Raw genomic sequence first — 25,774 nt, 5'->3', positions numbered from 1 at the left:
TTGGGTTCTCTGTTTCCCAAGAGCTGTGAGAACAGATCCTTTATCTTTATCAGGTATTTTCTTTACCTGATGCATCCAGATGTAGTTCTGTAAACACTGAGTGGTTTGGGGATGATTTGTCACCCAATCAAATCTTAAAGAAATTGAAGCTAATTTTTTTCTAGAAATTTTCAGAAGGTAATTCCTTTATTATACTGCTTTTGCTGCTCTGCTGCCCAGCTGAAACTGGAAAATGGTAGATGTCATAGCAGAAAATGTCATCTCTATGGAAACTTCCAAACCCTGTTGAGGATGGCGGGATAAAGTTTAGAGGATAATCAATATTTTATTCTGAGCTCATTTCTAAGTGAGGCAGGATAAATTAAACTCCTGATGGTCCAGTTGCTCCTAAGGAGAAGTGTTAAATTCCAAATAGAGGTGTAAACTTCTGAAGTGGACTCAGTCAAAGAGTGTGTTGAAGTGTCTGGGGCTGAATCCTCACAGGGGAAGATGGAACAAAGACAAACTGTATTAGGGATACATGCTGTAAAACACTAGCTGACTGGAGGAAAAAGGAGCAGTATCACCTCTGGCTGGATTTTAAAGTTGGTAGGAATATAAGAACTGTTTATTTTCCCTGACAGATTGAGTGTCTAAACAACACAGGATTGTGGTTTTTGTATCACTCCAGCTACCTCATTTTTAAAAGCTTATCCTCATCTTTTTTATCACTTGTCTTCTATTTATATATTGTTCCCTAATCCTGAGGTCTCTCATTCCTGGGAAGGCTTTTAATATGTTTCCCAGACATGCCTGGGCCTATCCTCACAACTGGAAACCATTATGAACAATGACCAACAGATGGTCTTCTTGACATACCTATTTACTTCTAACCTGCGACCCAATTTTCTTTTATTTATCTGTGTCCCAAACCTATTTGGTTTCCCAGTCCTGTCCTCTTTCCTTCCTTTCCCCTAAATTCTGTGGAAATGTTTTTTTTTCAGAACTGGGCTACCTCTGCCCCTCTGCTGGAAACAAAGCAGATGCTTAGGCAAAGAGAACAAGAAGAGTATGGAGTAATCTTCCCCTTCAGCTTGTCATAATAACCTTGTGATTTAGGAACAGCCATGAATACATTCCAATTATCATAGTTAATAGACACCGATGAAATTATGCTCTTTGATATTTTTTTGAACCTTTTCCACAATTATTTATAATTTGTAATTATTTATAAATATATTTTGGCCTGCAGCAATGCATTTTGCCACTTAACTGCTATGCATGATGTGAAAACATACTTCTTTAAAGCTGTAGCACATTCAAAGCCATTGATTTTACTTGCTTTTTATTGCGAGAAGCTGCATGATGGCTCTCTGTCTTTGTACTATTTACACACCTTTGCCCTAGCCACTCAGTTTATTTCTTTTCTATGCAAAAGCCCATCTTCTTCCATTCAGTTTTTCTCCTAGAGAGCTGCACAGGTGCAGAGATCATTCTGTATTGAAAACTGAAAGAAGGAGTGCTCTCAGCCACGCCAACTAGATTGTCCAAAGCTCCCTATTCTGCTGGTTAGCAGAGACAGCTTCCCAGTCTGTTTTGTGGAAATCATTTTGAGGCATATAGTGGTTTTCCTGCCCAGATGCTTATGCCAGGAGATTGGATTCCACTCAGTGTGTCAGGTGCCTCAAGATTCGTTTGCGGCACTAAAATCCATTTGCAAATCTGGCTCTTTCTGCCTCAGTGAAAATCTACTGAGACAACATGCTTGAGAGGACTAATCATACACATGCTTTGCAACGCATATTCTTAAGATAAAAAAATCTATTATATGGTAATATGCCACGATGGACACTGACTGTAATTGTTTTTAATAGAAAAGCATATGCTTTGTTTATCTTTTCTGTCTCAGGCACATGTTTCCTCCAAGAATTAGAAATTAAAATGTTATCTGTGCATAGCTGAATGGGTTCCCTAACCAGTAAGCAGATGCTAGGCACTCAGAGGAGCTGGAGTACATGGAGTGGCAAACCAGTTTTACAATGCTGTAACTCTGCTGCTTTTGGTAGTCATGTAAAAGAGGAATGGTATAGGCTGAAAGACTCTGTTTTCAAGTGTATGAAAAAGGAAAAGATAAAATCCTCAATTCCTCGTGAACTGTGAGGCAAAGGGAAAATTCAGTCCTCTGTGGCAGGTGCTAAGTACCTACCAGTACCAATCCTTCATGCCTACAGTTTTCCTATCTTGGCCAATATGCACAATTTCTAATGCCTAACAGGAGTCTGTGTACTTATAAGCTGAATCTACTGTATGTCAGCATATTTTTGCATATCAGGCAGAGAGTCCTTTTTAATCTCAAAACTGATACGCTTTTTAAACTACCTGAGTTGCCTGTAGCTATTGACTGAGACATTAATCCAATTGGATATGACAAATTGTAGTGAAGCCAAGCACTATTAAGGCTAGCTTTATTACTCTCTGTTTCAATTATTTTGCTGATTTTGTATAATTGCAGTGTTCTAACTATACTGGGCCCTGATTTGCATCAGCTGTTCTGCTCAGTTTCTCTGGACCAGCCGTTGTAGTGCATCTGCAAAAGGAAATGTCACAATATTCCTGTCTAAGGAAGGTTGCCAGTAGAGATACCTGAACATGGGGATAGTGGAAAAAATCAAATTAAGTGCCTCAGAAGTGGCTGAAACAGTTTCAAGTGCTGTAAATTATTCTTTTAAATAAACTCAGTGTAGCCAACTAAACTGCATCTTTCGGATTACAAAAGCTTACAAAGCTTCTAGGAAAGCTCAAGTCTTTCTGAAAACAGAAAATTATGTAGAAGTAGCCTGCAATCCTGAATTAGGGCAACTGATCATGAACTCTCAAGTACTAAGCCACTCTTTACTGTTGAAAAGTCCCTGTGTATGCAAAACAAAGGTGTTTAATTTGGTCCTTTCTGTATCAAAACCATAGTAACTGTTATTCTAGGGCTATCCTGTGTGTCATAAAGTAGATGTCACAGTCTGTCATTTTCAGGGGCAATAGCTCACAGTGTCTCATGCTTTTTGCCCTTTACCAAGACACGTTTATTTCATATTGGTAGGGAGAAATACAAAGAAAGATGTTCAGCCTGGGAGTTGTTCTGTCACTCTTCTCTGGCCTTGCTGCACAGACCTGAAGTCAAATGGGTCAACCTACTTTCCTCATCTCCTGTTGTGTGGTCAGAGTTGAGAAAGAGCATTGCACCTTCTCCACTTGTGCAGAAAACAGGCAGTTTCTGCTGGTGGCTTATTTCTTTACCACACCATCTCTAGAAAGCAATCCTTGTTTTAAATATTTCTGTCTCCCTGTGTCACTGGAATGTCACAACACCTCCCAAATATCAATCTGTGTAATTACAGGTGAACAGCGCGTTTCCAGATTTCATCCTTTGCAGAGTAGCCCATAATTGCAGAGGCTATTTCTTTACCAAGAAGGGAAACAACTGCCATTGGTGAAGATGACAACCTCAGTCCACAGCACCAGAAAAGTTCAGGTTTCATTCAGCAGTTGTATTTGAAAAGGGCTGAAGAATGTACCATGAGCTGGTTTTTTTCATATATCTAGCAAAAGAAGGCTTCCACACTGCTTTCATTAAGCAGCAACAGTTCAAGAGCAGACAGTGTAGAGAGGGAAAAAAATGTAAATTGTGAGGCTGCAGGAAAAAAGTGTGGGGTAAAGCATGGTTTAGATCACTGAAGACTGGAACAGTAAGGGAACCTAAGTGTTTCACTGTTTCTTGCTCACTGGATAAATATTTAAGTTTAAAGTCAGGCGAAACTTATTCTTAAGGGTGAAAAAAGCAAACTAAGAAAGGCTTTTGACAATGTAAAATACATCCTCTCCCAAGCTAGCTGATCATAAAGAATGCCGCCTTTTAACATGCCTGGACGAGCTTTAAAAATGACTCAATAGATTGTAGAATTCAGCACATTTTCTTCCCAATTATTTTTGAAGAGATTCTGACAAATGTTTTCTAAGGGAGGAATGGCAGACTGTCTATTTTATTTTAGTTTTATGGGACTTTTATTTTTATCCTGTCATGAGAAGCAAATGGCAGAGCTATGATTAGGATAAGCCATGTAAGAGGGCTCAATCTGTACAATTTATAGTACAGCTTGCTTTAATCTGTCAGGGAACGTGTGTTATATTGCCTTTCAGTAGAGGATAGAGCTCTGGCTATATATGTTAATAAATTCTATCCAGACAGTCTTAAAAGATGCCAACAATTGCTGGAAGTACTTGGAGCAGAAACTGTCTGCAGTTTTGAATCCTTGGAGGACTCTTCTGCATAGTGTGGAGTTCTTGAACAAAAAACAGACAAACAAAACAAGCCCCCAGCATCACTGCTATCTGCAAAAATCTTTGGACAAACCATTAAAACTGTAGCTACCATTATATTTTTTAGTAATTAGGTTTCTAAAATTTACCAGCCTGATGGCAATGGTTATTATTATCAGTGGCTTCAACACCTTTTGTATTTTTTTTGGGTTTTTTTGATTTTTCTTTTACTGTGAATTTAAATCTAACAGCAGGTTGTTTTTTCTTCATTCCTGCCTGTGGACACCCAGAACTAGTCCCTGATAGTCTGGTGACTAGAGATCAAAAACCACCTTTGCAGATTCCTGTGGGCAGCTTTGTAATTCTCTGTGACCGAATATAGGAGAGTCTGTAGCTATCAGCTACTGAAGAAGAAATGTAAAAGTTGGCATTGGTCTCTCCATTCAAGAGACTGTTTCACTGTTGGAAACAGGACTTCATATTTTGATACTTCTTTTCTACATGGAGAGAATTGCTTTTTAGAACAAGTTCATATATCATTACATTAGTTTTAGTTTTGTGGCATGATATGGTATTTACAGCAGTACACCATGGTGCAATAAGTAATCAAATATGTCTAATCAGATGCTGTGAATACCTCTTCCCAGTGGTGAATATTTATATGCCGCAAACTCCCTGAAGTTGTGATAAAACACAATGCCATCCCGTGAGAGACTGAAAGAGTTAAAGTCTCAAACATTGTGGTGCAGCAAGTTCTGCATAAGGACGAACCCTGCATAGCAACGAACCCCAGGTGAAAAGAAGCCGACAGCACAGATCAGCACAGGACATCAGCAACTGGACTGGGAGGCCGGGCCAGAGGACGATACGCTGAGCAGGGCAGCTCAGCCTGCATGGGTAAAGATCAAACAATGGCCATGTCTGCAGGGAAGGGGAAGTTACTCCCCAAATGACCCCCAAGCTCACCACATTTCCTGAAGGTTCTGAAAACACAAACCACTGGTGACACCTAATTAGCCTAATGAGTTTGAGCGCCCGCCTGAAGGACGGGCAAGGAGATGATAAAAGGACATGAACTGAAGCCCCACGTGTGCACAACTACCAGAACTGCACCCCTTGTCTGGTAGGACCAGTGTTGGACCCAAGACCGGTGAAACCTTTCTCTTTTTTTTCTCTCTCTCTGTCTCTCTCTTTCCTTAATCACTAGACCTAGACACAAAACTGTTGATCAAGTCTGGGACTAAGAGTGGATCCAGCCGCCCCAGGCCCTTCTCTAAGAAGGAGTCTAGAAAGCAAGGGGGTCTGCTCTGAACCTCACGACTCAACAGGAAGGATCTCCTTTGTCCCTGAATTGATGTATATGGTTACCACGGGTTACACAGGTCACTGAGGTAGTTTCATGGCAATTTCTGTAGTGAGAAACCGTGCCACCTATTGTTACACCTTTCAAGTTCATGTTGTTTCTGCCATGAATAAAATGTTTAACTGATTGTTTGTTGCCTCTTCACCTTAATTTAACCTGAGGGAATTCTGAGCTCAACATGACCCTGCCCTGGTCTGTCTAGCCCGGGTTGTGACACATCCAAAACGCAATGCATGGTTGTTTATACATGTGCACTGCATATTTGGTAAATCTGAAATTCTGCACCGATACAGGGTATTTCCCCATTTGTTTATGTCTTTATTGGATTACCACTGCCATCTGGTTTCAATTCTTACACTTTGTGATGGATTGATTTTCTTCACTGAGGTGAATGTGATAGGAAAATTAGATCTAGTATTCACACTGATAGATTCTGGGTTTGTATTATACAACAAGCTTTGAAAGCTGAATAATGGGATTCTTGAAATGTCATGGAAAAGAATTGAGAGGTCTCAAAAAAAACCAAACTTCCCACATTGTTCTCCTAGACTGTTTTTTCAGTGGGAGTTGCAAGAAAAAAGTCACAAGTGTGAACCCTGAACATTAGCCAAATCTCAAAGGAGAAGAAACAACCTCCTCTGTCTAAGGTTAAGAAAATGAAATGTATGGTCTTTTCCTGTGGTTTCAAATGTTTTTCAAGAAAAGGCAAAGTAATTGCTTTAAGTAGTAGAATAGAAAAAAAAAAAAGCCACACATGGTATTATGATGGCTGTCTAGTCAAAATTCACATTTAAGTTTGTGTAAGGATCAATGATGACTTCATTATAAGCACAGTGAAAGCAATAATAGACAAAACCAAAAGTGAACTTCTAATCTCATATTCACTAAAAGATCAAAGCTGCAAACTTGGAATAGCAAACACTCAAATCAGTTATGTCAAATCATCCTGAGGGTCCAAAGAAAACAGAAAAATTATACCCCCAAAAGTCTGAGAAACACCAGTTTTCCTAAAAGCACAGGATCACCTTTCTGGATCTGTGCAAAATTTCCATTGATTAAATAGTCTTCATGTCCTACATGGATTTGTTTGTTAGAATATTTTCCTGATCTGTGGGATTATGGCCTTTCAGTGTGACTGTCAAGGTGACTAATACAAAATCTGAGTGTCATTGTCTTCTGTATTCATAACCTATGCTGATTTCTTGGTTTTGAGCAACTTCTTTTATTCCTTTCAGGGGGTTTTGAATATAGAAAAACATGAATAACTACATGTTGTTGCTTTTATGGTTTACTAAAAGCAGTGTCAAATATGTCCGAATGTCTTCCTTGAGGCAAGAGGCAGACACAAACATGCTTTTCACCCTTCTGGACTAATGCAGAGTAGGATTGGAACTACCTATAAGCAACAGATATGTGATATTTCACTAACATAATGAGTTAGCTATGTTCCACCATTTGATTGTGCAACAGGCTAAAGAAGGTTGATTTGCTGCTGGTTGTTGATTTTCCCCCAGATGATCAGTGCTGAGGATCTAGAGTTCAAGCTGGCTTTTTAACTTTAAAAACAATGTTTTGTAGACACTTCTTAAACACAGCTGTGGTTTAAAACCTCTTGTCTCTCTATGTCACTGTTGCAAACTCTGAGCAAAACAAATGCAAGGTCTCATTTAGAGTCATGCAACTCCCTCCTCTTTTTTTTTTCTCCTTCCCCCCCCCTCCAGAATTATAAATAGGTAGTGTCAGTATAGGTAGAAATCCCATTTAAGCTTGTAAATAAAAATTACTCAATCTTTTATTTGTTCCCTTTCCTAAGAAGGAACAAAGCAAAATAAAACCTATCAAAGGAAGATGCTAAAGCTGCTATTTGTGTGAAAAAGGTCTTGCAATAGCATTAGATTACCACTTGTTTAAAAGTCACTAAATTAATCCTTTAAAATACCTGATTACTAAGACTTTTTTTACCAACTCATCAATCAAAATGTATGTCAGCAAAATTAGAAAGTAGGTAACACTTGCAATTAAGTTAGTGTATGTGCTACAGCCATAGTCATTTATGAGTATACATATAATAGACCATATTGTGAGAAGGAGATAATCTTTTATTAGAGCCATTTTTTTTTTCTGTAGAAGAAGCACACAAAGTTGTGGACCAAGATGGTTGATTCAAAACCAGGTATGTCCTTTCCTGAGTTAAGCTCTAGCTGTAGGTCAGATAGCTCCTGGAGTACTCAGCTTGGTATAAAATGGTTAATTTAAAATCTATCGAGTTGGGGAAAAACCCCACAAATACATTGCTTTTGGTTTGCTGTTGTCCTAATGGAAACCTCTCTCTGAAACCCACATCATCCAAACCATCTGTTCCACAAAACCACAAACTTACCTCACAAGTAAAATTTTACAATTTCATCCCAATTTGTGGCCAAGATATTGCCTTTTCAGTGTTTGACCTATAAAGCTAGATGTCAAGCACTCAATTATTTTTTCACATCAGGAAATTCTCCCAAGAACTGATTGAATTCTTCTGGAATGAATTTTTGCTGAGGCACACCAAACTCTCTTACAAGGCATTCCAGGTTGTACAGCACTAACACTATTAACATGGTCCCTCTCTCAGCAATGCATCTGATTGTAAAACAGGTTATCCTCCAAAACTGTGACCTTACAAAGAGACAGTCCAGTATTAAAAGTAATCTCAGTATTTTATTTTAATGTTTCCAGGAAGCTTTCAGACTTTTAATAAAAAGTTGTCTAAAAATTTAATAGAGGATAACTTCATGCAGAATTTTTTTTTATGACAGGCTATGGAAGAACTAAGGGCATGCTTACTAGCTGTAGTAAGAACTTGTGATTCACTATAAAAAGTTAATAGCTTTTACAGTAATTTCTGCAAAATCCAGCTGGTATCATCACTACTGTATCATATCAGAATCTGCAAAGAGTAACTAAAATGTTAGGAGATGCAGACCAAAACCCCCTGAAACTCATTTACTGTCAGTATCCATACCACTTCTATAACTTGACACATCTTTCTGCTAATGAGCAAGCAGAAAGTTTACAGGCATCAGTCCTTAAAACGTGGAGCCTGATTCGCATTTGCGTGAAGCCCAAGGTACATTTTTGCCCTTAACAGTTCTTAAGGCACTCTCTATCAGCTGATCATGTAAACCATAAGTAAGAGAAAAGACCAAGAAAGAAGGAAAAAAAAGGACCTTCAAATAATGCAGTAGCTGTTTCAGCAGAGGGACAAGTTTAAAATTGGTAAGGGAAGCAATGTACTTAATTCCCAGAGGCATCTGCCTGGATGGAGGCAGTTCCTTTGGAGTACTGCCTTCTCTCTGCTCCCCCCTGCTGCTGACTCTTCAAACTTCCCAAAGGAAAATTTATAATATCTTCAAATTATAACTCTATACCTTGTGGCACTTTCAGCCAGACTGTAAAAAGCAATTAAAATATAATATACAGAAGGAGTATAAACCCTCTTGATTCAGATCTTAACTAAATCTCCAATTAGAAGTTACAAAAACATTCCCCTGAAGGTAAATTATCCAATAATTGCCTTATTGCAGTTGTCAATGACTTCTCCCCTTTCTATCAAAAGTTTTAACAGTATGAGTTTTTTGGTTTTCAAAAACTTGCCAGAGAGAAAAAAACCTTCTGAGAAATTTTTTTTCATTGGACAACCAACAAAATTTCCAATTACATGCTAATTCTTTTTAGTTCCATGAAAAAAATCATGAAGCTCCCCCTGGACCAATGCAGATAATGAATTTTGTTGAGGCAACAGATAGAGAAGGGCAGAATGCTCAAGATATAATTATGTCTTTTGCAGAGAGGACTCCAGATGGTACCAGAAGAGCTTTCAATCCAAAATTTCTTCTAGGGTAGTGACCAGAGCTGACTTTTTGCCAGTAATGTCCCTTTGCCCCCTATCATTTGAATCACTGTCTAATATAGATCAGGCAAGTTTAGTAGTTTCATGGTCACTTTGTCACCATGTTTACTCAGTCATTCAACTGAGCCTGATGTAACAGTAGCCAGGTGATGGGGGTGGAAGTTGAGCAGTTCACTGGGTATATCAAAATGTTCTTTCACATTACATGAGAATCTCAGCAAATATGGTATTCATTGTACGATAAGTTTTGTCATTTGTGATCCAAATTCATCACCTCTGGGGCTGACAACTCATGGGGTGTTTCTCTGCTCATTGTTACTGTAATCCCAGCAACAATATTTCTTTTCTTGAAGTTAGTGCAAGAAGTAACTGGCTTGCCCTCAAGTTTTCCTTCCCTCCTCATGCTCTTTTTTTCAAGATAGAAACCTTCACTAATGATTTCATTTAATGGTGCGTTCTTTTTTTCTTTTTTTTTTCCTAAATCAACTAGACACTATTAAGGTGAATTCTTAAAAAGAAAAACCTGAATTCTTATTTTGAGTTTGAAATATTTTGTGTAACATTTTTCAGTACAGATTCAGTGTTGCATCTCAAACAAACTATTTGTCAGTACAAACTAAATAAGGTCTTTCTCAGCTCAGGTTACATTTTTACAGCTGAATGTCATCTTCTAATTTCATCTTCTTGTGTTGGACTTAGTGAAATTTTAGGTAATGCTAAAAATAAGCTGGCAATAGAAGGTTTTGCATATTTGAAGTATCATGTAGAAGCGTAAGGCAAAGTATTGGAGACATTGCTGGGGTCTCTTGATCACATCTGTACCCCCATTTTTGTCTTGTGGCACCTGTGCTATCCCCATGCAGCACCCACTATTTGTCTGATGAAGTTTGATTGTTATTTTGGCTTCACCCTCAGGCACATTGCACTGTGTATATGCTGCAACAGTATTCTACAGTGAAGTTTGCACTCTTTCTATAGGCCTGATGTACTTCTTGTGGAGGTTATCCTATTTTTTGGTCATTCTGCAGCAGCAGTCATGGAACCTACTTATGCTGGAGAATCTTCCCTCAAAAATTATGATTGTGCTCACATCTGAAACTAGAACAGTTTAATAAAATCAGCTGGGATAGGCCTTAATACAATTTTATTCTTGATTCCGTACAATGGATTCAAATATGCATTGAACATTTTAAATGTGTTTACTGAAACCAGAAGAAGATGAGATTCTAATTAACATTCTTGACTGGTCTGCCACTGATCATAGGTCAAAAGGATGTTTGCACTTGTTCCAACATTCATGTGATTATAAGCAGCCTCTTACATTCTTTCAGCTCTTCAGCTCCTGTGCCATGATGCATTCAGAAGATGAATATTTTGAGGAGTATTATATGCAGAGGAAAACAATGCACTATTTTTCTTCTACCACTGTTTCTCCCATTTCTACTGTAATTTGCCTAATTCTTTTTCAAATCTACACAGACTTTAAAGAATTTATGATTTTGGTGATGTTGCAGTACTCTAGGGAAACAAGTTCTATGATGGCATAAGCAGAAATCTTTGCTTTACAGAAAGAAAACACAGCATGTGAATGGATTTTTAGCAGTGCTGCAGTAATTTATTACCAATAACCTGGGAAAATTACAGGTGTAATGTAGTATATATGATCTGAGATGAGTTAGGAAACATTAATTACAGGCATTGATGCAGTAAATTAGTTTATACACTTTGCTGGCTTTGTACAAAGAGTACTTGTTCTCTATGTATGTTGCAGAGATACAAGTTTGGAATGAACTTGATATTTCTTGACAATATGAATCATCTATTTGGGGAAAAACTTCAATATATGCAGTATTTATTTTCTAATGATAGAAATATGTAATTTTCTTCTATTCCTCCGAGATTTGGGTTGGTTTTTTTGTTAGTGATCTTAAGATAACTAGCAGCACACAGGTGCAAATATGGTAATGAGACCTACCCCTCCCTTTCTATCTATTAGCACCCTCTGTGTGACCTGTATTCCCACACATATGGTGGGGAGAGCCTAAAGGCCCTCTCTCTCATTGGTACTATCACTGTTTTCATCCTAAGCATTTGGAAATTCTAAAAATCTCTTCTTTCTTCAATTCAACCTTATTTCAGATAAACACTTAAGCATACCTCAAGTGCTTTCCTCAGAGTTGCTCGCTTTAGTTGGAAGTTGTATGATTAATTTATATTCCTATACACTTTCGCCCCATTCAAACAAAAAGAAAAGTGCTGTAATTCTTCCCTTAAGTAATAAGTTTAAGACAAAATCTTTATCTTGTAATGTGTTACATAATAATTATGAAACCAGTAAAGAACAGAAATGATGGACTGTATTTCAGTAGATAAGCAAGTAATAAAATATAATGGTATGAGTTTTATACATTGATATTTGCTTATAAAATTTAGGGAAATTATGTTCAAATCTTTATTTTCTGTATTTTTTTCCGTATTTGGGGTGAGAAGGAGGGGGGATCAGGATGAAATGTACCAATTTGACAAAACTTGTGAGATTAAAGCTCAACCTTTTTAGCTATGTGATTGCTGTGATAAAATGCCAATTATAAAGTTAGATTCATATTAAAATTTCATCTCTGGGGACTTATAATTTGCTAATGAAAGAAACTTAAAACTCACTATGGTCTTTAGATTATTCAGCCAAAACTTCCCTATTGTTATTTCATTCTGTGAGTTCTACTCTAGCTTTGTACCATCCTGAATAACTTCTCTTGGTTCTTTATTTTTATTAATTACTGGCTTTCCTTCTTATCTTTGGCTTTATACATGCCAACTTATATTTAAATCACTTGTGTTTTACTTAATCCTTACAATTAGTTCCATTGAAATGTCCTCATCACAGGTTTGAGAGCAGGGTATCAATATCTGTCTGAAATACAATTCCTCTTAAGAAATAAGCGGAAAATACATAGGCATACTTGTTTCATTAGAGGCCTGGTGAGGACCTGAGTATTTGTCAGGTGAAGACTGCACAAGCCATGAGACTCTTGCATGACATAAAACGTCCCTTTGGGACTGGAATTTTCTGTGAGTCTCTAAAGTAATCCAGTGGTACTTTCTCCTCCCCGCCGCCATCCTCCATTCATCCTAGATCTCATTAGATATCCTGCAGTCTAATTTGTGATATCCCTGCTTAGTCTTTGCACTTTTTTAACATTGACTATGACAGACAAATTATCATGCATTAATTCCAGTGTAATGTGCTATCAGTGTAATATAGTCCACTACATATTTTAAAATTCCTTCAACGGATGCATGAACTCATTATCCATCTTGCTTTTCAGTTAGAGCATATGTGGCTTGGGTATTGGTCTATTAATCATGAGAACCCAAAAGCCTGTCTTGATTTAAGAACCCTGAACTCTCCATTAAACTAATTTCTATCTGTCAGTCATAACATTAACAATATGATTAACACATGCAAACTACGTTAAAGTAACACTAAAGGTTCTGATTTAAACTTGGGAATGAGAGAAAATGTATATGGAAGATTTCTTCTTGGCTTTTGTCTCACAGAAGTTTTTCTGAGTATTGCAAATATTTTGCTACTGGCCATCAGGGAAGAAAAGAAAGACACTTCAAGTCCAAAACTGATAAACAGAATGGCATTCTAGTAATAGGTGGCTTATTACTAAGATGGCTATGTGTAGTTTGAGCTATACTTATAAAGACTGTTTTTAATATGACTTAAATTCAAAATCTAATTTCTCTTTTAAAGTAAAATAATAATAATAATAAAAATTCTGTGCAAATACACACAGACATACACTTGCACACTCATATTCACATATGCACAACATAATATTCCAGAATGTTTCTGTAGAAATCTTAAGTGAGGCCCTACTGTATATTTATTGCATATATTAACAACACAAATGCTAATGTTACAGTAGAGTACAAAAGCATGGAGGGAGGGAAATATGTCACCTACTGTTGCATATAATATGGTGGTATCTTACAGAGTCCACTTTTGGCCTGGCTTTGATTTTTCTTGACTTTTATACATCCTTGTATTCTGAATCCAATTTTTGCAGAAATACAGGCCATTTAAATGTTTATACTCAGTCAGTAAACTTCTCTAGAAAAATGGAGGAAAGTAAAAATGGAGAAAGTATTCAGAAAAAGAAGTGTGAACAGAATTTAATCCTTTGAAGCTGTATAAATATTAAAGGAACATATGTTGGAATTAGGTTCCTAAATATCTTTAAGAATCTAATGGATTTCTCAAAGGTGAAGGAGTAAGTAATTCATAGCAAATCCAAATATAGAGCCTAAGTACATCACAGGTAGGACAGAGGTCCTTTTGAAGTCAAAGGTAAAATTACATTGTCTTGGAGCCAGGGTTGCAAAACTAATTTTTACTTCAAGGCCATTTCTGAGAGAAGATTTTATTCTTCTGCTGGTCAAGTTGATGAAAGTTTTGCCACTGACTTGTAAAACAAACAAACAAACAAACAAACAAAAACACCCACCCACCCCAACTTGCAATAAACCAGTGCTGCTATTATTTTACTTATACTTGGAATTTACATAATCTATTATTATACTGCATTTAGCACAATGCAATATGCACATGTACATAAACAGATTTTGAGAGATAGTCTGCTGGGTAAGTAACCTTTTAGGAGGAACAGTTGAATTTTATTGGCTAGAATACTACTAGCCCATGCTCAGTTTATTGAAGATTATCAATTCAGGAAAATACTTTTCAGAGTAATTTGTACCCCTCTGTTATGGTGGGAATTCTTGATGAAAAATGTGCCTGGTGCCGGAAAAGGAAAGAACATCAGCTGTTTGAATAGCAGAGTGATTTCTAGTGGTTATTTTAATTTTTATCCCCATGGGTACACGCAGCTATAGATTCCTTTCATTCTCAGAGAAGCCAATATGTTGGCAAATATAGTGCCAGAGTAATTTTTGGAACTACTACCTAGTTAGAAGATACACTGTTGACCTATGCTAGTTTTCATTACATGGAGGTAAAAGTGCTGGTATTTCGAAACCTTTTATTGTATTGCAATTTGAGCCACACAACTTGCTGTTTTCTTTTAAGTGGTTATACTCCTTTTTCTCCAGGCTAAAAGACAAGTTACTGTTATCTCTGTTGCTCAAACTATTAGTGCATGCTCAGACAAGCACTTCCCTTTACTGTTAAAATATTCCAGGGCATAACTGCTTGTACCTATATATAGGCTGCAATAGAGTGGACTTAAAAGACTGCAATGGGTGTGCTTAAGGGCTTTGTAGGCTTACTGGTAAGCACATCCTCATATGTGCTTCTGCACTTAGACCTTCAGACTCTCTCAATATTTTGTCTTCTACCTTCCAGATGACTGCTTAAGCTTTTTCTTAATATAGGGACATTCTCCATCATTCTCATTCATCCCTTTGTAGAGGGTAATGATTGGGGTTATGGCTTTTCTAACAAGTGCTGGAATATTAATTCTTCCAAAAGATCAAAGCAGTTTCACTTTTGCTATGAAAGAAATTATTAGGGCATTTCAGAGGTGCTTTACTTTTTTGTTTCAGCAGAGATTCTCCTCTGAGTTTGATGCAAAGCCATGGGGCTTCTGAACCTGAATTGCTCTTTTCAGTAAATAAACAAACCACTCAAAAAGTTTTCCTCAGCTTATGCTGAGTACACCTATAGCTTCCTGTGGGTTGAGTTGGAAGATAGGTATCTAGCTCAGCGCCCCAAAATCTTTTTATCCAAAAGCAGTGATGACTTTAAATAGCTGAAACTAATTTCACTGGGATTTTATTCTGAAATCTTTGCATTTGCTGCCCTCCACTTTGGGGAATTCAACATCTTACATGGAAATCTTTGAAGAGGAGGCCATTTAAGATGGACTCCATCTTCCTTTGAGACTACACCTAGCCCGGTACTGTGCACTGAGCAAGCCTTGCCGCAGGGATGGGCAAGGACCCAGTGGGGCCAGGGGAGCCCAGCCTCACTTTGCGTCATTTGTTGGTTGTCTCAAAGGCACCTATATGGATGTGTGTGTGTTCATAGCTGTATAGACAGCATATTTTCTTTTAATACACTTTTAAGGGTCAGGCTGTGAATGGAACTTGAAAGGTAGATGACACTGGTGTACCTTGTCTGGTGTAAAGAAGCTGTGTCTAGAGTGTGGAGATTCAGGTGGTTTCACCATATAAAGGTGGAGATTCCAGTTCAGATTGAATGCCGGCATGCCTTCAGTTGCTTTATTATTTTACTGTTATGCAAAACTAGTGCTCACAGAAAAGCAGACATTCAGAAATGAAATTTCTATAATCATACTACATAAAATTAGGTGTTTACAACATAATGGTAAAGTAATAGAGATTTTAACTAAAACAGAAAGCCTGCTTATATTTTATTTCAGAGTTATCTCTGTATGAGTTGGGGGGAGTGGGTAGTGCAATCAATTATTGTAATTTTAGTATCTTATAATAATTATCTGATGTCTGTCACTTTATTAGATTTGAAAAACCCCACAATAGATTTAACTGGTGTTTTACCTGCTTTTACATGTAGTATTTGTTTAAACTTTGGCTGAACTGTAATTTATTCAGCCCTCTAGTCTGCATTTGTGCAGGAAACATTGTATTGTATAACCTATAGTTACAGGATGGAGCATATTAGTGGAGCTCTAATCATGCATAAATACGATTAAACTTTTGCTGAATTCAGGTTATATAAGTAGCTGCCATGCTGATTAAGTATCCAAGAATTGGTTTTCCTCCTAAAAGGGATTGCAATTATTGTGATTTTTATGCAGAAGTCCTTAGGAATAACTTTTTCTCACAGCATATCTAAAGATCAACAAATTTGGGTTTTGCAGAAACAATGGGGAGAATTGCAATTCATATTTAAAAGCTTTTCTTTCCTTTCTCCAGTGCTGTAACTTGGAGTAAATGGGGTGTTGAACATTGAAGATGCTGACAGAGGAAGATGTTGGAGGAGAGGAGGTAGTGGTCCCCAGCAGCGGTACTCCAGGGATGTAAATGATTTAATGATGATAAGCCCTCTGAGTCTTTTTGGGATATCACAAATGCAAGCAGCAGCTATTGCCCAAAGGCCTTAGTCTTTTTGGTTCCAGTTTGGATGAGAAAAGTAAAGCGGTCAGCAATTTGTCCTTAAAGTTTTTTATTTAAAAAATAGAACAGTCTCTTCTTGATGTCTAATTTGGTTAGCCTTGCCTGGCCCCAAAGAGGGGGAGGAGGTCCTGCAGGCACGGGAGTGGGGATTTCTCTGTAGCCCATGGGAAGGACCCACACAGGACCAGGCTTTTTCTGAAGGAACTGTAGCCCAGGGAGAGGAACCGTGTCAGAGCAGGGGAAATGTGTGAGGAGGAAGGAGTGGCAGAGAGGAACTGTTATGGACCAGCCATAACACCCATTCCTCATCCCCCTGCACTGCTCAGGGGTGAGGGAGGAGGTAAAGCACTTGGTAGTGAAGGACTGATGTCGAGCCTGGGAAGAAGGGGTGGGGAAGGTCTTGTTTTAATTTGTCTTTATTTCTCATGATCTAACTCGATTTTTATTTGGAAATAAACTAATTTTCCCTGAGTCCATTTTGCCTATGACAATAATTGTTAAGTGATCTCCCTGTCTTTATCTCGCTATCAAGATTTTCCATTTTATTTGCTCCCTCTGTCCTATTGAAGAGGGAGATGAGAGAGTGGCTAGGTAGGGGTCTGCCAGCCGTGGTCAGCCCACCACAACATGTTGTCCTGACCTCTCTTCTGTCTTTACTGATCTTCACCCAGACTGAAGGAGGAAACAATGATGTCCATCAGGCAGCTCAGCAAAGAAAGTCCAGTGACTGTCTTGTTTGTGACTTGGTGAGGGAAGAAGGGAGAAAAAGGGAATGAAAGTGTCATGTGATTTAATGACTCGAAGACTTTTGTCTTCATGCATTTAGCCCTCTCCTAGGAAAACAAGATGGCAAATTTAGTCCACAGTCTCATGGACAGCAGTAGTATCTTTTGTTCTTTATACCCCCTATTTATAGCTTGCACCTGTATGAGTTAAGTCTTTCATATCTACAGGTTGCTTGAGTTTCTAAGACAATTAAAGCAATCCTCCTGACTCAGAGTTAACTCTGTAATGACAGAAACCTGCTAGGAAAAAGCACCAGTCAAATAACTTACTCCACTTGAGCAGTAATTACAAGTATTTTTGTGAATCATTACATTCTCTTAAAAGCCAATAAGAAATGTTAGGTGGTGGGGGAATTTTGGATGTAACATACCAGCATAAGAATTTTGTCACCTATTCAGTACCCAGAACCAATTCCTGTTTTCAACAGATTTTAGTTCCTATTAAATTCCTAGAAAACAGCTCATCGCCCAGCAGTTGTCAATGCAATATTTACAGCCAGATTTTTAGAAGACCCCAGTATTCAGCGTAGTCAGTTACCTTATTAACAGTCACTTTGCAGCCCAAATGGGAGCTGTGGTAATACTTAACAATTTTATTTACCAATAGCAATAGGATGGTAGCAAGGATATTAATTCTATAGGGAGCTCACATTTAAGACAGAGCACATTACAGTGATATAATCTGCCTTCTAAGTGGAATAATACTTCCAGTTATTCCATCTCATTCTTTAGGCTGTTAGGAAACTTTACATCGATGTAAAATCATGAAAATCAATGATTTTGAAATAAAGATGTGGAACCTGTAATTTTGGTGAGAAATCAGATGTCAACTGCTGTGTGAGCAAGTTGGGTCTATAGTTCCTTTATAGAAGCACTTTATTTGCTAAGGACATTTTGGTATCAATTCATGTATTGATCTCTCATGTTTTCCTCTAAGAGCTTCTCAGAGATGGATTTATAGTCCCAAAAGTACTTGGCGTACACTTGGGAGTGTTGGCCCGACAGTTTTCCTGCAGTATAAAACTTTCTATTCTTTTTTCTGCAAGGCATACCAAATTTACCACAGGAATTCTTCAAAAAATAGTGAGGAATTTGAGCCCATGTTAAACAATGTACAGTTACTAATCTTAACATAGTGGGTGTCTCTTCAAAACAGACATAGTTGTTATAGTCTCTCCTTGGCCTCAGAGCTATACTGACAACAGTATCTTCCTTGAGAGCCCAGGAAGCTGGTTGTAATATCTGTAATTTCCTTCTTGGCAGCTGAATGATTCTCCATGCTTCATATATCATCTGCCACCTTTCGGGAGAAAGAAGAGAAAATTCTTCCCTAGTTTGAAGGCCTCCATTTATTTTGTTATTCCTCTCTAAAGAACATAATAACTGTTATCAATCCTATAAGACTGCAATACATATAAGAATTTATTGTGGGGTAAAATTACCCTTATTACTGTCCAAATGAATGCTCCAGATGTCTAGCTGCATTGCATTGAAAGAATGTAAAAATTTTCAGGTGACTATTTGGAAGTGAAGAATGTATTTTGACATGGTCCTTCTGAAAAGAGCATCTAGTAAAGTCATCCTGGAGTACAAAATGTGCTGTGTGAAGGCAAACATGGCCCCAAACAAACCCCTTGGATCCTAGTGCCACCAAATGCGGAGAAGATCTGTTCAGGGCTCAAACTTCTCAACTTATTCACCAAGATACCCCAAACTGTTACCTGTAAATCAAACAGTTCTGACCTGTGGAATCAACTTGGCGCCACATTCTATAATGAATAGAAGATGTAGGTGGAATAGGGGAGATAATGATGTGAAAAAAAAAAAGTTACTGGAACTTCGATTTATGAGCTTTTCAAAGAACAAAAATGCAGTGTGGGGGAGGTTAGCCTTATTCACATTCAATGGGTTCAGTAAAAAATATATTTAAAAGTTTCCTTTATATTAAAAATAATGAAAACATTCCAGCTTGAAAGCATGGAAAGAATGCAGAATTGTTACCTTGGATTCTCTGAGTCTAAAATGTTCTCTTTTTCCTTTTATTCCTCTAGTCCTGCTGAACAAAAAAACTCCACTGCTATCTTGGTAAGTTGTTCTGAAATAGTAGGCTGCAGCTCTGCTCTCCTGTCAATCATCAAGGATCAGTAAAAGTTATACATCAACACAGGAGAGGCAAAATATATTGTGCTGCTCATCTTGAATAATTTTTTTAAATTTTTTGTACACATATGATTGCAAATTCTGGAAAATTCTATCATGAAAGTAAGTCAGATAAACATTGCAGACCCAAATTTTACCTCCTCCATTAGTACTGATAATATCATATTAAGAAAATGAGATTCCATTGCATTTTTCATTTTTTAGACATGATTTATGAGGAAATTATCATCATCTGTCATTCTAAATATTTCTAGAGGGCACAATAATCATGTCTGTCAATTACTGCTGACTTTTGGACATGTGTATTGCATAAGTTTTTTCTGATAGATGACAGCAGAATTGTGTCCTTTTTAGGACTAACTACATAACGATAAACAAGCATTAAATGTATGGAAGAACATACTTCTGAGAAATTTTACTTGAATTGTACCAGTTAAGTTGTAATATTATTGTCCTGCATAATATTATAACCACAGAAATAAACTCTCAGTTAATTTTTCCCAGGGTGGTACATTAAAAAAGTCAAAATTTGAATATAGAACCATATGTGTTGTATTATGTTCTGTCTAGAATTTTATTTTTTTTTCATCTTAATAAAGAAGGTTATTTTTTTTTTCCACTTAATTTACTCAAGAATTTAAAAGGAAATTATTGCAGTTAGGTGACAAAATCTCCCAGGTCCCTTCATAAGTCCCCAATTTGATTTTAAGTGTAGAAAAGACAAGCTCTCCTACTCTCTTTTTAGATACTCAGCTTTGGTAAGAAGGTGCCAAACTCAACAGGAGTTGGAAGTGCTCAGTCTCTCAATGGAGAACTTCATCTCATTCCGAGTAGAGTCTTAAGTCCAATCTAAAGGCCACTGAAGTTAATTGAATGATCTGATCCCTACTGTTTTCAGTGGGAATTGAATTAGGCACTAGAACATCTAAAATGGTGTGATGGCATTTAGCCATGACACTCTCATTAATTATGATAGGAACTGAACTGTTGTAACCCTGTCTAACGTGGAGCACTTGTCCTTTTTGATATTAAGATTGGCTTTGTAATGAAGGGATTTACATACTTTTTCACTGCATAAACCTCAATTCTGATTGGCATCCCAATATTGAAAAAGAAATACTAGAACATTTGAAAATATCCCCTTTGGTTTAATGAAATATTTAAGGAAAAAATCCCATGTCTGAATCTGCTCATCAGACTGTTTTGCTTTTTTGTTTGCTTTATTCTGATTGAATAAAAAGGTTTGCTTGGAGATGTGTCCCTTCTTTACCACTGGGGTGTAGGAGTGTGTTATCATAAGGTTTTCGGCTTGGCATGTCTGATGTCAGCTACTGCTGTAGGACTGCGGGCACTTTCAGAGCAGTACTGATGGTAGCTCTAGGCTTTTGCTGATTGTGGTGTTGATTGGGAACTTAATTAGTAAGAAACATATATCCCTGCCTCTTGCATTCCTGTCTTTTTTTTTCTAATTCCAACATGCAACATGCATACATTTGTGTCTAAACATATATACGTGAAAATAGGCTGATTTTATAAAAAAATTAGTCATGTTTTATGTAGTGATAGTTTTTGTCATGCTTTTTTGTTTGGTTTGTTTTTTTCCCTGTAAAAGTACTTATATAATAATTGCAACTTAAATGGCTTCTTGCTTTCAGCCAGTATGATTCTAAAGCAAATGGACTATTTTTTTTTCCTCAAGTCTGCTAAAATTAGACCTGTATTACAACACAATTCATTTCTTAAGAAGCTTTATAGAAGTTATAGCATACCAAAAAATGAGCGTCATTGCAAATATCAATTTAATTGCCATGTATTAGATTTCTGTGCAGCTCACAGAATTATCAACCTGGAAAACAATTCCAGTTTCTTTTGGAGATTCTTCCCAGGTGGTCAAACATAGAAAAATAACAAAACAAAACAAAACGCAACCTCAAAACCCTTCCTTTCCCCACCCTTGTTCAAACATGTTCATGGGAGGAAAAAGAACCTACCAAGATTTGTGTAGCCTTTCCATTTTCTGTAAAACGTATCTACCATGAGAAAATCCCACCTAAATACTTTGAGTCCTAAAACTATTATATGTGATGGTGCAAATACTGATGGATCATAATGAAAACTGCATTTTCAAAAATTTGTGCGGAACAAGCTGGGAATTGGTTGTGTTGAGTCCAACTCAGTAACACTTCTCTAAAGTAAAGGTAAAATCACCACATACCTGTTCCATATCCTGTATCTGTAGATTGTTATACCATGATATAATCTCAGCCTAAACACTGGTTCATTATTTTATCTGAACACATTTTTGTGTCTTTGTAGAAAATACTTGGGTTTTATTAAAAAAACAGCACCCAACAACAGTAAAAAACCCCACAAACCCACACAACATAAAAACCAAAAACCCAGAAGCTGACAGACAGATTTCTTGGTGTTTGATTTCGAAATATTGTTTCAAAGGTAAAGGGTATTTCCATCAACAAATCTGAACATTTCCGCATAAGGATGATATTTTACATGTGATACATATTTGTAAACTCAATTTTCCATTAGAAGCAGCAGCTGGCTTGGTGTCTAGTCATCTTAACTTAAAATAGATGAGCTTAACAGATGAGTTCTTAAATCACAGTTAAATTTAATACTGGTTTTGGAAGTGTCAGCTTTAATTAATGAGTAAAAAATAGTAAAGAGAAAATACCATGTTTTTTCTAAAAAGCTGAATTAAAAATTAAAAATACAATCACTTTTCTGGATGCTTACTGATTTTTTTTCCCCCTTCAGGTTTGTTTTATTTCCAAGACTTCATGGACCCAAACAATTATCCTGAATACGGAAATAATGGACTGTTAAGGATGACCAAGAATAAAGTATTGCTTGAAAATGTCTAGTTTCCTGAAAAATAAAAATAAGGCAACTGATACTATAGATTAATTGTAAGCTTTTATTTCAGACTGTGTAATGTTAAAACTTTCTAAGAGGCCTATGAAATAATGTTACTTATCTTGGGATTTTTTATTTGATAGAAATAACTAAAAGAAGGGTAAATACAGAAAAAAATGGGTTCTAGAAGCTTGCATGTTTTGTCCTTAACAAGGTCTTAAAAAATTTCTTTTCCACCCTTCAGTCCCTAGGAAGCTCAGGACTGTGAGAAACCTAGGGCAACTTAACAAAAGCTTGGCCTTCCTTCTAGCTGACCTGCTATGCTCATTAAAACCATTGGACAGTCTTATGTCCTACAGCTCTACGGGAGCCCAGACTCATTCTCCTCTCTGTTAAATAGCCATAAACTGAAGAAGAGACTGTTTGGAGTGATGTAGACTGTCCTAGGTATATTTTCCTAGACAGTCACCAAGTCCTAACATTATAGATTCCAGAAACATTACTGCTCTTTATAACTGAAAGTGCCTTTAATAAACATTAATAGAAGTTATTGAGGAATTAAACAAACTGTGTGTTAAATTACACCTGTACCCATTTTTGTACAACTCAGAGTGGCATCTAATTGCTTTAATGTTTTCATGATCAAGTGACATTCAATGGCAATAGGTTTTTACAACTCTTCAGAGAGCTTTTTGAATACATACACAGTATGCTCCATTTTCATTGTCTGAGCTCTTAATTCACCATTCAGCTAATTATGCTGGGCTCTCCTAAAAACAGAGTCCAGGTTTTGTACCAAGTTAAAAGTTCTCTTTTATACATCAGAAATCTTTTTTTCCATATATAGCATTCTTATTTCACTATCTTAAAAAGTAAGTGAGGATAAATTCTTGGCAAAACAAGTGATAAAATATTTAATCACTGGTATTTTCTAATTACTTTAAAACACCAAATCATAAAATTAATGAAAACAGTAAAAAGAGCATAAACTAGGGCATATGAAATGCTAACTGAAATTATCAGGGTTAAGAAGGAATTTGAAGGAAATAGCCAAAAACTTGAAAGCCAATGTTAAGAAATTCCTTATATTTAACAGGCCTATTACAGCCAGAGTGACATGTGAAGCTGAACTTCATGGGAGAGTAGAGCTACAATTAAGAGACCACTGGCAACTGTAATAAATCTGCAGAGCCACAGAGTGGTTGGAGGGCTGCTTTCATTTGGGTTTGTAATCTGACCAGCATTTCCATGGATAAGTGAGCACCAAGGTGATGTACTTTTTATTTCACTGAATACTTGTCATTCAAAGGAGATAATGGGGCTGTAACTCATGATACTGGAATAACTGATGATGAGGTCACTTCTATTTAATAACTGAATTTTGGTTTAGGGGAGTCATTTTCACCAATAAGGTTGTGTCTTGGATTTTACCTTCTTCATTAACATTGAAATATTCTTACCCCTGCCTACATTTTCTTTCTGGTTCTTACAATTTCACCTAACTAATCTGCTTTTCAAACCTGCCTCAGGTATTAAATACATACTGTATTTACCAAACTCTCATTTACTCAGGGGTTGCCTTATGAGATGTGACATGAGGAGAAAAAGACCCTTCAAGTAGGTCCAAAAATAGGTTCAAAGAGGACTCCAAAGTAGGAGCTAGTGATAGAGTGTGGGTGTTTCAGAAGCTGCTGGGTATTACAGACATGAGTCACAGCAGCAATTGAGTCCTCCCCATTGTCAAGGTAATAAAAATCATAAACGTTTCTAACAGAATTTGAGACAGTATTTTTTTTTTAGATTAAGGGAAGAATCTGTGGCAATGTAATAATTCTTTACATTGTTTGACTGGCTTGGACTTAAAAAAACAGTGATGAAGATTTCACAGGCTTCCATATAATCTGTTCCAGTATTTCACTAGTATTTCAACAGTCTTCACTATTAGAAAGTGTTCCCAACAATCCAACCTCTGCATCCCTTTCTGCATTTTAAGCCCCATAGCACTGTGAATTCCTCTTCTTTTTTTTCAGTTGTCTTTTACATATTTGAGGACTGGTATAATTTTATCATATATCCCTTCAGTCTTCTCATTTCTAGATCAAAGAATTCTCATTCCTATGGCCCTTCTTTTAGGTCCTGACAGAACTCCATATCCATAGCGGTGAAGAAGGTAGGACTTTACAACTCACTGGAGCATAAATTTCATGGACTGTCATAGATTAAAATTTCTAATTTAGTCAGTGCTTTTGACACCTGCCTATAAAAAGGCCTTCTTAGTTCTTAAGCCATTGATTCAACCTGTGACACTTACTACACATTGATTCATAGACTCCATTAAGAGGACTTTACAGAAATGTTTTCACGACACATGGGAGGGAAATCTCCAGATGAATGATTTATAAAGGGCTGTTGTAAATAAATGGAAATGAAACCTCCAATGTGGGCTTTTAAAAAGACCTAATTATGATTTGTACAATTACTAATAAATAATGGTATGTGTTAGAACCCTAAATCTTATGCTTCTTGGACAATATCAGTCTTTGCATATTTATATTTAAGTCCACTGGCTTTCAGATTGTGGTCCACAGACCCATAGTGATAGAGTATATATATTATATATACATATTTTGTATATAAGTACTGTATCTATGTTATATATATGTAGTATAGCATATTTTGTTAAAGTATTGTTTCTGAATGCTTATTTGATAATAAGGGGAAAGCAAGTACAGGGATATGGTAGCATGTCATTATCACTAGGAATTCATATTAAGAATGTCAGAAAAGAAGTCTGATTGCCCCTCACTGCATAAATCTTCACTGTTGTTTCCGGGCAACCAGGCATCAAATGCCACAGAGGAAAATGAATCCATTAATACTGGCCTTGTTGGTCTAATGAACTTTGTTTATAATGTGTTTCATGTTTTAAATGTTTGTTGAACCTTACAGCCCTTGCTTCCTCCAAATATATGTCATTCCTTCTACATGGTGGTCCAAAGAGCAGTTACCATAAGAAGTCATCGTTTTCATTTAAAACTGTGTCAGACAGATTGATATAGAATTATGGTTTGGTTCTTTCTGCTTCTGCGATAAATTACTGTATTGTGGTACAAGAATCAATGATGTGGTGCAATGAACCCAGTGATTGTTGTGATCACTGCATGTCCTCTTGAAAATCATGCAACACCTTAAGACGTATTACAAGCTGTATTCTTCAAAGTTAACAGATAGCATCCAGATGTGGATTTAGTGAATCAGCAAAATGGTTTCTTAACAGGTTTCAAA

General features: G+C 36.9%; 1 long non-coding RNA gene across 7 annotated transcripts in view; it reads left to right on the top strand.

Moving 5' to 3' along the window:
- Window positions 1-25,774, top strand: part of LOC126042069 (uncharacterized) — a 92,658-nt gene that overhangs the window by 52,459 nt on the left and 14,425 nt on the right. For all 7 annotated transcript variants that reach the window (XR_007507058.1, XR_007507057.1, XR_007507056.1 and 4 more), the window contains exon 3: window positions 19,507-19,540. This is a non-coding gene — a long non-coding RNA (uncharacterized LOC126042069). The remainder of the gene's footprint in view (window positions 1-19,506; window positions 19,541-25,774) is intronic.

The sequence above is a fragment of the Accipiter gentilis genome, chromosome 8, assembly GCF_929443795.1.
Source record: "Accipiter gentilis chromosome 8, bAccGen1.1, whole genome shotgun sequence".
Lineage (NCBI taxonomy): Eukaryota > Metazoa > Chordata > Aves > Accipitriformes > Accipitridae > Astur > Astur gentilis.
The sequence above is the reverse complement of the archived record's forward strand: the minus strand, read 5'-3'. Positions and strand labels throughout refer to the sequence as shown.